This window comes from Palaemon carinicauda, chromosome 15 (genome assembly GCF_036898095.1).
Source record: "Palaemon carinicauda isolate YSFRI2023 chromosome 15, ASM3689809v2, whole genome shotgun sequence".
NCBI lineage: Eukaryota > Metazoa > Arthropoda > Malacostraca > Decapoda > Palaemonidae > Palaemon > Palaemon carinicauda.
The window spans coordinates 121,513,400-121,529,470 of record NC_090739.1 but is presented as its reverse complement, the minus strand read 5'-3'; positions in this window follow the sequence as shown (position 1 = coordinate 121,529,470).

Below are 16,071 nucleotides of genomic sequence, written 5' to 3'. Positions count from 1 at the left end.
ACCGATTGTCTACGCTCCTTCATCCATACCTCCACTTTAGCGAGAGCCTTCTTAGCAGAAATAAAGAGCTTCATCTTGATGAAGGCCAACTGTTTCTTGGCCTTCTTCCTGCTAAACTGAGATTGAGGAGAACGAGGAGCAGAAGGTTGAAACTCCTCCCTATACAACTCAAGGAGGGAGCGAAAGAGAACCTTGTAGTCACCAGCAGCGTCAGCAGGCTTGTCTTCATCCTCTGAGACATCATCAAGATCCTCTCCCACCTCTACTACAGCTTTCGTTCGGGTAGAAGGTTCACCTGAATCCGAAAGAGGAAAATCCTAGGATGCGTCCTGTAGAAGAGGGCTGCAAGCAGCCTGATACAGAGAACCGCTTGCGTCCTGGCGCCGAGCGCCGGTGTCGTCCTGGCACTGAGCGCCGGTGTCGTCCTGGCGCCGCGAGTCGGAAGCGTCCTGGCGCCGAACGCTAGAAGAGTCCTTGAGGCGGTAGGCGGATGCGTTCTGGCGCCGAGAGAAGGAAGCGTCCTTGCGCCGAGAGCTGCAATCGTCCTGGAGAAGCAGGCTGGAATTGTCCTGGCGACGAGAAGCAGCATCGTCCTGGAGAAGCAGGCTGGATCGCCCTGGCGCTGAGAGCGAGAGGTGGAATTGTCCTGGCACCGAGAGCAAGAGGCGGAATCGTCCTGGCACCGAGAACGAGAGACGGAATCGTCCTGACGTCGCGTATCGCTAGACTCCTGGAGGCAAGAAGATGAGGAAGAAGCGCGGTGTCGTGCCTTTGACGAAGCGTGCTGAGGTTCCCTTGGAGAGGAACTCCGTTCCCTCTTAGATGCTGACTTCTTGACAGGTAACGAGTCGTCCTTACGTCTGTCAGACTGGGAGGGAGGGCGGCTAAAAGCTTGCACTAAAGAGAAAAGTTGCTCTTGCATAACCGTCATATACGATTTAGTGACTTCTGCTGGATCCTGCGGTTCCAAAGAAGACGGCTGTTGAGTAGCACTGGTAGAAGGAGAAGGATCTCTCGCTGGTCTATCTTGACTTTAGTCCCTTGGTTTCCTCCTCTTCACAGGAACGGTATCCAAATCGTCCTCCGAAGGACAAGGTTCGTGGCTACTAGAACCGGGAGAGTGAGAACAACACTGTTCATTTCGGTTCCACCACCTCTTAGTCGGTCTCAAAGCCTCATATTGCCATTTGCGTGTGGGAAAGGATTCAGGGAAGACACCATCACATCCGACACACCTTTTCCGTGGAGGTCAAGAGCAGCCTGGGAACTTGCAACAGGACTGTCCGAGGTGACGGCTGACCGAGGATGCGTACTTCTCACCCCCTTTCGGTCGTCGAAGTACCTTCTCCCTTGGTCCTGGGAGCTTGGTAGAGGTCTAGACCTAGGGTAATGACAGGTTCGGTCAGTCGCCACCTCGACTGCACTTTCACAAGCACTAACTTTACTCTCACTCTTACCTTTTAAGGCCGCAAGTTGATCTTTAATAGCCTTCAACTCGGCCGCCATCCTGGCGTACCGAGGGTCATCCGCAGATACAGATCCTGTAGAAGGGGCAGGAGTTACTACCTCAGGGGAAGGATCAACTTCCAAAGGGGAATTAATTAAAGGTTCAATGGATATATCTAGACTAGGTTCACTAGAAGACTTAGATTTAGATCTAGAAGCTATCCTTACTCTATCTAGCTCTAATTTGTGCACATAGCTCTTCATAGCTAACCAGTCTTTCTCTTTCAAAATCTCACATTCTTTGCACCTATTATTCAGTGCACAATCAAAACCCCAGCAACCCAAACAAACCGTGTGAGATCTACCAAAACTATAGGTAACCTCACCTTACATTCCTCATTCGCACACACACGAAAATGAAGTTTCTCACTCATATTAAACAAAACCAAAAAATATCAGATTAAATAGAAACACGATTGCCAAATCCCCAAATCAGTGTACTTCACTAAAAAGAAGTCCGGTACAGCGACACAGGGAAAGCGAAACGAAAAACTCCAATGGTGGACCAACGATGTTGTCGATCCGGCCAGTAGAGATGATCTGAGGAACAGGAAACGGCAATGATTTCAAGTACCACCCTGTAAGGGTTGTTAACCACCTAAACGCACAACCACCATAAGGCGGTTGCCGCAATTTTTAAAAAAATTCTTCCGAACGTCAGAGACTAAGCTATATATATACAACTACCAGGTAAGTTCTATTCATAAAAATAGTGATTTGCTACACTTTACAATTGGAATATATATATGAATATAAGACTAATACTAGAATTCCCAATATCGAAAAGAACGCTACCAAGACATGTTGGGACTGCTTCGATTGTCATGAGAACTAAGCAGCGTAAAATTAACAATACGCTAGTTCTATTTAATCTTTGAAAATAGATTGATGATTTAAAGAATGAATACTAAAAGGACAAATATTTTCTTTAAAAAATTTTTACATTAAAAGTTAAAAACTTATTGTAAGATAGAATTCCTTTTCATTCTTTACACGAAAAAGCAAATAAAAGAATTTTGCAAGTCATACTATGTATGTACTATGTAGATAACGTCACACGACTGTGACGTCATAGAGTTGGCGGGACGTATCACCGCCGTCATGTTTAAAAAAAAAAAAGTAGGTTCGTTTTTACAGTAGGAGCAAAAAACTCAGAATCCTACCTCTTTAAAGATACGAACAAAATTAAAACACTAACACTCAGTAATAATAAAACCCAATCAGCAAAGGCTAAAAGTAAATTGTACATCACCAAGATAACTGTAATATACAGGTTACAGCGAGAGAAAAATCCAACGATATTGCCACTATGGCGGCAGAGAAAATATAAAGGAACAGGGGATGGCTCCGAGGTACCTCGCTAGGGTGCGCAGGTAGTACACCTGGCTATCCAATCGGCGATTGGCGCGAGTTTTGAATTTTCTGCCGTGACATCAGAGACTAAAACTATATATATATATATATATATATATATATATATATATATATATATATAACTACCAGGTAAGTCTTATGTTTAAAACCTATAATTAAAACATTGGCCCATATAACAAAATTAAATTGATCCTTACCCAAGTCTAGGAGGCAGAGGACTGAAGCTCTCTGTAGCTACGGGGAGTATTAATTGGAGTCCTCTTTCTACTGATAGGTGAAGGTATAATGTAGCTGCTTTCAGCTGAAAGTTGTGAAGCTATTCGTGCCCCTGTTCTGTTGAATTAAGATATTTCTATTAATATAACCTTTAAACATGGAAAAAATATTTGGTATAAAAATGACAAATATGGAAGTGATTTGAATTTTTTCCTAATTATACAAGCCCAAGTCTTTTACTTAGGATAATAAAAAGAATGAAGCTGGAATATTGTCACTTTCACTGGGATAATACCCAGTTTCTTCTATGGTATTAGGATGGTTGTGGGCAACCTTCGAGTCAAGGTAGCGTTGGTACTTAGTGACAGGTAGGTGAAGGTGGGCAAGAGACTGGAGGATGAGAAGGGGCACATCTGGCGAGTGCTCCTATGCCAGGGCTCCAAAGGTGGGCTTGAACCTTCAAGAGAATCTTACACAGTTAGGGGTAGGGTTATGGGTCTGTAAATCCAAGGTGATTGAGCTAGAGCAGGACTGGTGGCAGCCTGCTTCACAGTCTGAATGAACTCCAAGAACCATGGCATAGGGGCAGCTGAAGGAGTTCTTAGTGAGGGATGTCCAAATGTGAGCTTATTGCAATAGTCTGAGTCTCTTGGGGAGTGTAAATATGAACTCACAAGCACCACTGCAGTGAAGCACACTCAAGAAGCAGTAGCTAGACCGTGGGGAAAGGAAAAGAATAAGCCAGTTTCGCACAAGCGAGCTTGGCTCACTCATGGCTGAGTGTGCACTTCAAATACCAGACTGGGGTAAAGCTGGTTGTGAGCCAGGGTATTGTGAACTGGCAAGCGAACATCCAAAAGAACCCCATTAGAAGGTGCACGAGTCGTCTTGCACATGACCAAAATTTGGCATGAATATCCTGGTGGGGGGGGGGGAGCAAGGCTAAGGTGGAATGTGTGCTGACATCGCTCGCAAACATCATACCAACCTGGCGCTTTCCCTAGATGGTCAGACTCCAGAGGCGGTATCTCAAAGAATTTTTCTCTTGCGAGTCTCGTAGAAGCTCATTGTACCTGGGGAGTACCGTGACGTGGGGCTGTAACTTCAGGGAGTCAGCTGCCATGATCACTAGGCTGCTTCGAGGAGCCTAACTCTGAAAAGCAATAGTGAGAAGGTGAGGGTTCGTGAATCAGCTTACAAGGACCTTGGGAAGGTGACCACCAAAGAAAGGCCAGCCTCTCAAGCTGACGAGAAAAAGGATCTTCCTTGTAGAGTGGAGTATTTCAAGGATCTTCCTGCTAAGTGAACTCAGTGCACAAAGCCACCATGGGGAGAGGTGAAAGCACTTGGCTGGAACTCTGCAGAGAACCAGCCTGCAATTCCTAGTCTGTCTACTACCACACACAGGAACTTCCTGGACACTGGATGGACTGGGATCTGAAAATATGTGTCTTTCAGATCCAAAGTGACCATGAAATCTCCTAGTCTGACAGAATGAACGACTGAGGTTGCTGTCCCCATCTTGAACTTGCTCTGCCTGATAAACATGTTCAGAGCCGAAAGGTCGTCTCGAACCTCCAGACGCCTTCTCAATAAGAGAGAGTCAACTGAAGCAGCCGAGGCTCCCATCATCGACTTTCTGGAGAGCATTCTTTTTTATCATCTTCTGGATGTCCTGTTGTAGGCTATAACGTTTATATGGGACCGTTAGTTTAAGCTGTTTTCTGGGGATGCCACTGCTGTGGTTGGGCACTACAGAAGAGTGTTGGGCTTGCTCAGCTGATGTTCTGGTGAGCATCTAATGTGAAGAAACTGGAACTGAAACAAGATATCTTTAACCTTTAACGAAGGAGTGAAACAGCCCGTCTTCACTCTACTGAGCTGAAAACAAAAGCGATGGATTTTACTGGGCCAGTGTGTGAGTGGGGTGATCGGTTTACACCCATGCTAACTAGCGGCGGATAATTGACACCTAGCGCAAAAGTTTATGGCTAAATTCAAGCTACGCTGAAAAAAATATATTGATATTAAAGAAAGAAATGTTTGTATTTGCATAGGGACAAACAAATATTAAACTTTGGAAATTGTATTGCTTTTCATATTTTTATTGATTGATAAAACAAAAAAAAAAAAACATGTGAACAACCATATCTTATGGTAAATTCTTATTCACTATGATGTTATAGTACCTTACCATTTCCTTTCTAACTACATACCACATACAGTATATCTAAGCAAACTGTTCAACTTGGCAATATTAATACATTTTCTATCTATTTCACTAAATACCACCAAAGCCAGTACCAGACATCAACAGTTACACTAAATCGAATTCTTAACTCATTTTGTCCCGTAAATGCAGCATAATTATGATTGGTGAGTCTTCTTAAACGTATTTGTTACTAATATCTACTACATAATACTAGTTTACTTACATTTTCATAGCTTATAAAACTGAATTAAGCAATACATTAGGGAAGTTGGAGGTGTTCCTTCCCAAAGTTAAGTGAGGTGAAGCCTCCTATTCAAGTTAGTCTAAGGCTTTTCGGTAAATATATGATACTTTAATTTCTAGCCAAATATATGAACCATATATTTTTCCTACTCGTTATCGTGTGTTCTATGCATTTCTGACCTTCATTATTAGGGCAAACCACCTGTTCATGAGTTTTTGGATCTCCTTATATAAAGACAATTATGGGGGATCCCCGTGGGAAACCGGGGTTTTTAGGGTGGGAAAATGTCATGAACGAGTGATTTACAGCAATAATAATGGTCAGAAATGCAAAATAAGAACAAGATAACCAGTTGGAAAAATAAATGGATCAAGTAAGTGGTTGAACATAGGCCAAACATGACAAATTCGGAGATAATTTGTATTTTTCCTAACCATACAAACCTTAGCTATTTACATAGGGTTTACTTTCGGCGTAGCTGAAAGGACGAGCCATTAGAATTTTAACGAGGGTCTATTACCTCTGCGCTAGTTAGCAGGGGGGTAGGGGAGTGGTAGCTAGCTACACCTCCCCCTCACACACCGGTGAACTGCTTCACATCACGTCGAGGCAACGGAGTCGGTCAGCGAACGTCAGTGCGGGGCTGCGGTGACAGCTGCTGAACGTCAGTTCGAGACTGCGGCAAAGGGGGTTCCACGTCACGTGACTGACGTGAATGACGAGGAACACGATCTGCATCGCGTTTCAAAGCCCTAGAAACGTTATCGCTAACATCATACGGACGAGATAACACTCGTTTAGGCGGCTGAAGGCCAGAGTCACGCTTATCGTACTGGCAAACAGCAAGCAAAGGATCATCGCGAACCTGTTCATGCTCATAATCTTCCATAAGGGAGGAAAGTTTAGACTGCATGTCCCGCAGGACAACCCACTTCGGGTCAACGGGAGTCGGAACGGGCCGTGACGTCGGTAACGTCTGCGCAGGCAAAACATTGCCTCTACCGAGACCCTCGGACTCCGTGTTACGCTTTCGCTTAACAGGCGAACAGCCATCCGATAACTGCAAGTGGTCAGAGCTGCCCCAATGGCTACAGCCAGGACGCTGGACCTGTCCTGAAGGGACTGACTTGCGCTTTAAGGGCCTAGAAACCTTGCACCAAGGTTTCTTATGCGACAAGTCGTCGGAGGACGAGGAGAACTTAGTCTCACCCGTTTTATGGTAAGGACGTTTTTGATGAGAAACGTCTGATACCAAAGAGGGAACGTCTGTACGTCGGTTTACACCTCTCGCCCCCTTAAGTCCTACGACATTACTTCTCCCTGGTGCAGGGGAGCCTGAAAGAGGTCTTGGACTAGGGGAGCGACAAGCACGAACAGACGAACCTTCGGCCGCAACACTAAACACATTTTGCGCACTTTCCACTTTACCACTTAGATTTTCTGCTTTACCACTTTGACACTTCAACAACTTAACATTGGACATAAGCTGATTCCTGTCCGAGGCTAAGGATTCAACCTTTTCACCTAATGCTTCAATCGCTAAAAACATATCGCGCATTGAAGGTTCATGAGTGCTAACAGAGGGTTCAGGAACTACCACTACAGGGGAAGGATTAGGTTCAGGGGCATGGGAGGAGGAAAATTCCAAAGATCTAGATGAGCTTCTCCTCCCCCTATCTCTTTCGAGCTTACGAGTATACTTTTCATACTCAAGCCACTCGAATTCCGACAAGACCATGCACTCCTCACACCGATCTCCTAATTGGCAGGATTTACCCCGGCAATTAGAACAAACAGTATGAGGGTCGATAGAGGCCTTGAGAAGACGTTTGTTACAATCTTTCGCTCACTTGCAATATACAGGAGAAGGGTCAGCCATTATGAACAACCAGAGAAAATCTAAATTAAAGCTAAGTTCATCAACAAGAAACACAAGCCAAAAAAGGGTTTCAAGAGTTTTATTGAAGAAACACACCAACACAGCGAAAGCCAATAAAACAACCAAAACAAAGTACTTCACCAATTCGGTAGAAAACTCGAGGTCTAAAGCGAGCGGAACCAATGTTGTCGGTGACACCGACAGAGAAGAACTGGAGTGGTTGAGAAGTATATGCGGTATCTGGCCGATAGTCGGCGCTGGTGGGCACACCCGCAACCTTCATGGCGATCGCTCGCGAGTTTTTGGAATCTGTCGGGCCGTCGGAGACGTCAGCTATTTATATATTCACCGGCTAAGTTTAATATTTAAAAACAAAGTTTTATGAATACTTACCTGGCAGTTATATATATATAGCTTAGTCTCTGACGTTCGGCATAATTTTTTTAATAATCGCGGCAACCGCCATGTGGTGGTTGTGCGGTTAGGTGGTTAAAAACCCTTACAGGGTGGTAATTGGAATCATTCCCGTTTTCTGTTCCTCAGATCATCTTTGCCCGACCTGTCTCCTGAGGGGAGGTGGGTGGGCCCTAAAATATATATATATAACTGCAAGGTAGGTATTCATAAAACTTTGTTTTATCATAAAAACTCCATTTTTTAAATAGAACTTACCTGGCAGTTTTATATATATATATATATATATATATATATATATATATATATATATATATATATATATATATATATATATATATATATATATATATATATATATATATATATATAGCTGATTCACACATTTCGAGGAGGGTGACAGACAGTAAACATCGTTGGGGAAACAAAAAGTTGTAGGAGAAAAAAATATCTTGATTCCTTACCTGCTAAGGTAGCTGACTTCAAAGGTTCCTGCTTCTTGAGTCGCTTCCCCTTAGGAGTGTCAGCCAGGAGTGGACCTGTCATGCTGAAAACAACTCAATCGAGTCTGTCAACGGGGTGAGACCAACAACTTGACTAGACTTCAGAACTACCTTCGTCCCTTATATTAAAGACTGCAACCTTACTAAAACTAACCACCTAACCTTGCAGAATAGATATAAACTATCTATCTAGACTGAGGGAACTGTGCCACAAGTCGACGTCCTCAGACAACCATAAAAACACCAATCCACACACAGGTATATTAAAGCTAAGGTTGAGGGGAGGTAGTAACTCCTTTGCCTAATACAGAAGCCGTAGCTACGTATGGGCCCAAGGTATAACACCTTTCATATTCCACTCTTACCTCTCTGAGGTAATGAGAGGCGAACACAGAGTTGCTTCTCCAGAACGTTGCATCCAAAATTTGCCTAACTGACATATTCTTCCGATATGCCAGCGAAGTAGCAATAGCTCTCACTTCTTGAGCTCGTACTTTCAAAAGTCCAAAGTGCTCTTCCTCACACAAGAGGTGAGCTTCTCTTATAGTCTCCCTCAGGGAAAAAGACAAAGCGTTCATTGAAAGGGGCTTTAGCGGATCTTTCACTGAGCACCATAAGGAGCTAGATGCACCTCTCACATTCTTAGTGTGAGACAAATAAGCTTTAAGGGCTCTAACCGGACAGAGGAGCCTCTCCTGCTCTTAACCTGCTAGATTAGTGAAGCTAGGGACCTCAAAAGTCCTCGGCCAGGGTTTTGATGGGGTCTCGTTCTTGGCGAGGAAGTCAATCCTTAAAGCACAAACCGCTCCATTCTGATTGAAGCCCACTTGTTTTTCAATCGCATGAACCTCGCTGACCCTTTTAGCTGTGGCTAGAGCCATCAGGAAGAAGGTTTTCTTCGTTACATCTCTAAGAGAAGCTTGCGAGATGGGTTCAAACTTCTTGGTGCATAGAAACTTCAGAACCACATTCAGGTTCCAAGATGGGGGCCTTAGCTGAACCTGTTTATTTATCTCAAAAGACTTCACAAGGTCTTGCAAGTCTTTATTTTGAGACAAATCTAAGCCTCTATGCCTACAGACAGGGGAGAGCATACTCCTATAGCCTTTGATCGTGGATACTGCCAGTTTAGCATCCAGTCTGAGGTATAACAAAAAATCCGCAATTTGACTCGGAGGTAGTGGTTGAGGAAACTTTTGCTGCCTACACCAAGCTCTAAATGTCTCCCACTTAGATTGGTAGACCCTTTGTGAAGAGACCCTCCTCGCTCTGGCGATAGCTTTTGCAGCTTGCGCCGAAAATCCTCTCGCTCTGACAAAATTCTCGATAGTCTGAAGGCAGTCAGTTTGAGAGCGATAGGGTTTTGATGATACCTCTCGAAGTGGGGTTGTTTGAGAAGCTTTGGACTTGCAGGAAGGCTTCTTGGGAAGCCCATGAACATGTCCACCACTTCCATGAACCATTCTTTCACTGGCCAGAATGGAGCTGCTAGGATCATTCGTCCTGTATCGAGGAGAGCGAATTTCCTGACGACCAGATTGATGATCTGGAACGGGGTAAACGCCTGTGTCCATCCCCGTCCAATCCATAAAAAAGGCGTCTACCACTATTGCCTCCTTGTCCAGGACTAGGGAGCAGTAGTTGGGGATCCTCTCGTTCTGGTTGGAGGCGAAAAGGTCTATTAAAGGTATCCCCCACAACTTCCAGAGAGACTGACAGACCTGTTGGTTGAGGGTCCATTATGTGGGAAGAACTTGCCCTTTCCTGCTGAGCATGTCTGCTCTTACGTTCCTTTGTCCCTGTACGAATATTGTTAACAGTTCTATGTTGTTTTCCTTCGACCATAGAAGGAGCTCCCTTGCTGTTTCGAACAGAGACAGAGAGTGAGTCCCTCCTTGCTTCCTGATGTAAGTTAGAGCCGTGGTGTTTCCGAGTTGACCTCCACTATCTTCCCTGACACTGAGTCTTTGAAGGCCTTTAGCCCCAACAGAATGGCCATCAACTCTTTCCTGTTGATGTGCCATCCGATCGGACTCTTTTCCCAAGAGCTTGACCCTCCTTGCTTCCTAGTGTTGCTCCCCATCCTGACTCTGACGTGTGTGAGAACAACACTAGGTCTGGGTTCTTCTTGTACAGGGAGATCCCTTCTCCTAACAAAGCTGGATCCAGCCACCACATCAGATGATCCTTGACCTCTGCTGGAATGGGGAAGGAAAAGGAGTCTTCCTGTGTCTTCCTGTTCCACACCTTTGATAAGAAGTGTTGATGAGGTCTTAGGTGCAGTCTCCCCAAAGAGACAAACTATTCGAGCAAGGAGAAAGTTCCCAGTAAACTCATCCACTCCTTCGCTGAGCACTTCTGTTTCTTCAAGAATTCTCGGACCTTCTCGAGGCACTTGGTTTGCCTCTCCTGGGAGGGAGAAGCCCGAAAATGAACTGAATTCAGAACTATCCCCAAATAGAGAATAGTCTGATTCAGCTCGGTCTGAGATTTCTCCCAGTTGATGACGAGACCCAGTTCTTGAGCCATCATGAATGTCTTTTGTAGGTCCTCCAGACATTTTACTTTCGACTGTGATCGTATCAACCAATCGTCCAGATAAAAAGATACCCTTATTCCCTTGATGCAGCCAGCCTGCCACGTTCGCCATTATCCTGGTGAAGACTTGAGGAGCAGTGCTGAGACTGAAGTAAAGTGCCTTGAACTGGAAGCACTTGCCCTGGATCATAAATATCAGGTATTTCCTTGAAGTCGGATGGATGGGGACGTGAAAATAAGCATCCTACAAATCGAGTGACACCATCCAGTCCCCTGGACGTACTGCTGCCAGCACAGACTGAGTCGTCTCCATGGTAAATTTCATCTTTTACACGAAAACGTTCACTGAGCTGACATCCAGGACGGGTCTCCATCCACCCGAGTTCTTGGGTACCAGAAACAGGCGATTGTAGAAGCCTGGGGAGGATAGGTCCAGAACTGGTTCTATAGCTCCCTTGTCCAGCATCTGGTCGACCAGATCCAGAAGAGCCTTTTGTTTCACCGCATCTGCTGTGCTGAGCTACTAAGGCTAGAGGAGTATTTGAAAGAGGAGGCTTCTTCAAAAGGGAGATCTTGTATCCTTCCTTGATGAACGAGAGGGACCAGGTGTCCGCCCCTCTTCTCTTCCAAGACTGCCAAAAACGTGACAGTCTTACACCTATCGTTATCTGGAGGACTTGCACTTCATTTCTTGGAGCGGGATCTATACAAATCTCTATTCGTCCTTCCTCCTGACTCCTGCCTTCTTCCTCTGAAGTCAGATCTCGAAGGAGCCCTACTTCGCAAGGGCTGTTGGAATTTTCTCTCCTCTATCTTCAGAGACGAAGGAGTGACTGGCAAAGGCTTCCAAGCCGAGCGCGATAGGAGGTCTTGAGTGGCCTTTTGCGCAAGAGAAAGCGTAATATCCCTGACAAGGGCCTCAGGTAAGAGATGTTGTGAAAGGCGGGCGTAAAGGAGTTCAGATTTCTGCGTAAAAGTCACAGATCTCGAAGCAAAGGAACATAACAGGGCCCTCTTCTTCAAGACTCCTCCGAAAAAAGGGAAGCCAACTCATTAGACCCATCCCTCAGAGCTTTATCCATACATGACATGATACTCGTCAGGTCTTGTGTCCCTCCATTTTCTCTGTCTTCCTGGCCAGAGTCCCCAGAGACCAGTCCAAAAAACTAAAAACCTCAAACGCTCTAAAAATCCCTTTGACGAGGTGATCAAGTTCAGACATTGACCACATAACTTTAGCCGAGTTAAGGGCATGCCTTCTGGCAGAGTCCACAATACCAGAGAAGTCACCCTGGGAGGAGGCAGGCACTCCCAGACCCAGAGGTTCTCCAGTCTCGTACCACGTGCCAGCTTTCGAAGCAAGATGAGCTGTTGGAAAAGAGAAGGTGGTCTTAACCGATTGTCTACGCTCCTTCATCCATACCTCCACTTTAGCGAGAGCCTTCTTAGCAGAAATAAAGAGCTTCAACTTGATGAAGGCCAACTGTTTCTTGGCCTTCTTCCTGCTAAACTGAGATTGAGGAGAACGAGGAGCAGAAGGTTGAAACTCCTCCCCATACAACTCAAGGAGGGAGCGAAAGAGAACCTTGTAGTCACCAGCAGCGTCAGCAGGCTTGTCTTCATCCTCTGAGACATCATCAAGATCCTCTCCCACCTCTACTACAGCTTTCGTTCGGGTAGAAGGTTCACCTGAATCCGAAAGAGGAAAATCCTAGGATGCGTCCTGTAGAAGAGGGCTGCAAGCAGCCTGATACAGAGAACCGCTTGCGTCCTGGCGCCGAGCGCCGGTGTCGTCCTGGCACTGAGCGCCGGTGTCGTCCTGGCGCCGCGAGTCGGAAGCGTCCTGGCGCCGAACGCTAGAAGAGTCCTTGAGGCGGTAGGCGGATGCGTTCTGGCGCCGAGAGAAGGAAGCGTCCTTGCGCCGAGAGCTGCAATCGTCCTGGAGAAGCAGGCTGGAATTGTCCTGGCGACGAGAAGCAGCATCGTCCTGGAGAAGCAGGCTGGATCGCCCTGGCGCTGAGAGCGAGAGGTGGAATTGTCCTGGCACCGAGAGCAAGAGGCGGAATCGTCCTGGCACCGAGAACGAGAGACGGAATCGTCCTGACGTCGCGTATCGCTAGACTCCTGGAGGCAAGAAGATGAGGAAGAAGCGCGGTGTCGTGCCTTTGACGAAGCGTGCTGAGGTTCCCTTGGAGAGGAACTCCGTTCCCACTTAGATGCTGACTTCTTGACAGGTAACGAGTCGTCCTTACGTCTGTCAGACTGGGAGGGAGGGCGGCTAAAAGCTTGCACTAAAGAGAAAAGTTGCTCTTGCATAACCGTCATATACGATTTAGTGACTTCTGCTGGATCCTGCGGTTCCAAAGAAGACGGCTGTTGAGTAGCACTGGTAGAAGGAGAAGGATCTCTCGCTGGTCTATCTTGACTTTAGTCCCTTGGTTTCCTCCTCTTCACAGGAACGGTATCCAAATCGTCCTCCGAAGGACAAGGTTCGTGGCTACTAGAACCGGGAGAGTGAGAACAACACTGTTCATTTCGGTTCCACCACCTCTTAGTCGGTCTCAAAGCCTCATATTGCCATTTGCGTGTGGGAAAGGATTCAGGGAAGACACCATCACATCCGACACACCTTTTCCGTGGAGGTCAAGAGCAGCCTGGGAACTTGCAACAGGACTGTCCGAGGTGACGGCTGACCGAGGATGCGTACTTCTCACCCCCTTTCGGTCGTCGAAGTACCTTCTCCCTTGGTCCTGGGAGCTTGGTAGAGGTCTAGACCTAGGGTAATGACAGGTTCGGTCAGTCGCCACCTCGACTGCACTTTCACAAGCACTAACTTTACTCTCACTCTTACCTTTTAAGGCCGCAAGTTGATCTTTAATAGCCTTCAACTCGGCCGCCATCCTGGCGTACCGAGGGTCATCCGCAGATACAGATCCTGTAGAAGGGGCAGGAGTTACTACCTCAGGGGAAGGATCAACTTCCAAAGGGGAATTAATTAAAGGTTCAATGGATATATCTAGACTAGGTTCACTAGAAGACTTAGATTTAGATCTAGAAGCTATCCTTACTCTATCTAGCTCTAATTTGTGCACATAGCTCTTCATAGCTAACCAGTCTTTCTCTTTCAAAATCTCACATTCTTTGCACCTATTATTCAGTGCACAATCAAAACCCCAGCAACCCAAACAAACCGTGTGAGGTCTACCAAAACTATAGGTAACCTCACCTTACATTCCTCATTCGCACACACACGAAAATGAAGTTTCTCACTCATATTAAACAAAACCAAAAAATATCAGATTAAATAGAAACACGATTGCCAAATCCCCAAATCAGTGTACTTCACTAAAAAGAAGTCCGGTACAGCGACACAGGGAAAGCGAAACGAAAAACTCCAATGGTGGACCAACGATGTTGTCGATCCGGCCAGTAGAGATGATCTGAGGAACAGGAAACGGCAATGATTTCAAGTACCACCCTGTAAGGGTTGTTAACCACCTAAACGCACAACCACCATAAGGCGGTTGCCGCAATTTTTAAAAAAATTCTTCCGAACGTCAGAGACTAAGCTATATATATACAACTACCAGGTAAGTTCTATTCATAAAAATAGTGATTTGCTACACTTTACAATTGGAACATATATATGAATATAAGACTAATACTAGAATTCCCAATATCGAAAAGAACGCTACCAAGACATGTTGGGACTGCTTCGATTGTCATGAGAACTAAGCAGCGTAAAATTAACAATACGCTAGTTCTATTTAATCTTTGAAAATAGATTGATGATTTAAAGAATGAATACTAAAAGGACAAATATTTTCTTTAAAAAATTTTTACATTAAAAGTTAAAAACTTATTGTAAGATAGAATTCCTTTTCATTCTTTACACGAAAAAGCAAATAAAAGAATTTTGCAAGTCATACTATGTATGTACTATGTAGATAACGTCACACGACTGTGACGTCATAGAGTTGGCGGGACGTATCACCGCCGTCATGTTTAAAAAAAAAAAAGTAGGTTCGTTTTTACAGTAGGAGGAAAAAACTCAGAATCCTACCTCTTTAAAGATACGAACAAAATTAAAACACTAACACTCAGTAATAATAAAACCCAATCAGCAAAGGCTAAAAGTAAATTGTACATCACCAAGATAACTGTAATATACAGGTTACAGCGAGAGAAAAATCCAACGATATTGCCACTATGGCGGCAGAGAAAATATAAAGGAACAGGGGATGGCTCCGAGGTACCTCGCTAGGGTGCGCAGGTAGTACACCTGGCTATCCAATCGGCGATTGGCGCGAGTTTTGAATTTTCTGCCGTGACATCAGAGACTAAAACTATATATATATATATATATATATAACTACCAGGTAAGTCTTATGTTTAAAACCTATAATTAAAACATTGGCCCATATAACAAAATTAAATTGATCCTTACCCAAGTCTAGGAGGCAGAGGACTGAAGCTCTCTGTAGCTACGGGGAGTATTAATTGGAGTCCTCTTTCTACTGATAGGTGAAGGTATAATGTAGCTGCTTTCAGCTGAAAGTTGTGAAGCTATTCGTGCCCCTGTTCTGTTGAATTAAGATATTTCTATTAATATAACCTTTAAACATGGAAAAAATATTTGGTATAAAAATGACAAATATGGAAGTGATTTGAATTTTTTCCTAATTATACAAGCCCAAGTCTTTTACTTAGGATAATAAAAAGAATGAAGCTGGAATATTGTCACTTTCACTGGGATAATACCCAGTTTCTTCTATGGTATTAGGATGGTTGTGGGCAACCTTCGAGTCAAGGTAGCGTTGGTACTTAGTGACAGGTAGGTGAAGGTGGGCAAGAGACTGGAGGATGAGAAGGGGCACATCTGGCGAGTGCTCCTATGCCAGGGCTCCAAAGGTGGGCTTGAACCTTCAAGAGAATCTTACACAGTTAGGGGTAGGGTTATGGGTCTGTAAATCCAAGGTGATTGAGCTAGAGCAGGACTGGTGGCAGCCTGCTTCACAGTCTGAATGAACTCCAAGAACCATGGCATAGGGGCAGCTGAAGGAGTTCTTAGTGAGGGATGTCCAAATGTGAGCTTATTGCAATAGTCTGAGTCTCTTGGGGAGTGTAAATATGAACTCACAAGCACCACTGCAGTGAAGCACACTCAAGAAGCAGTAGCTAGACC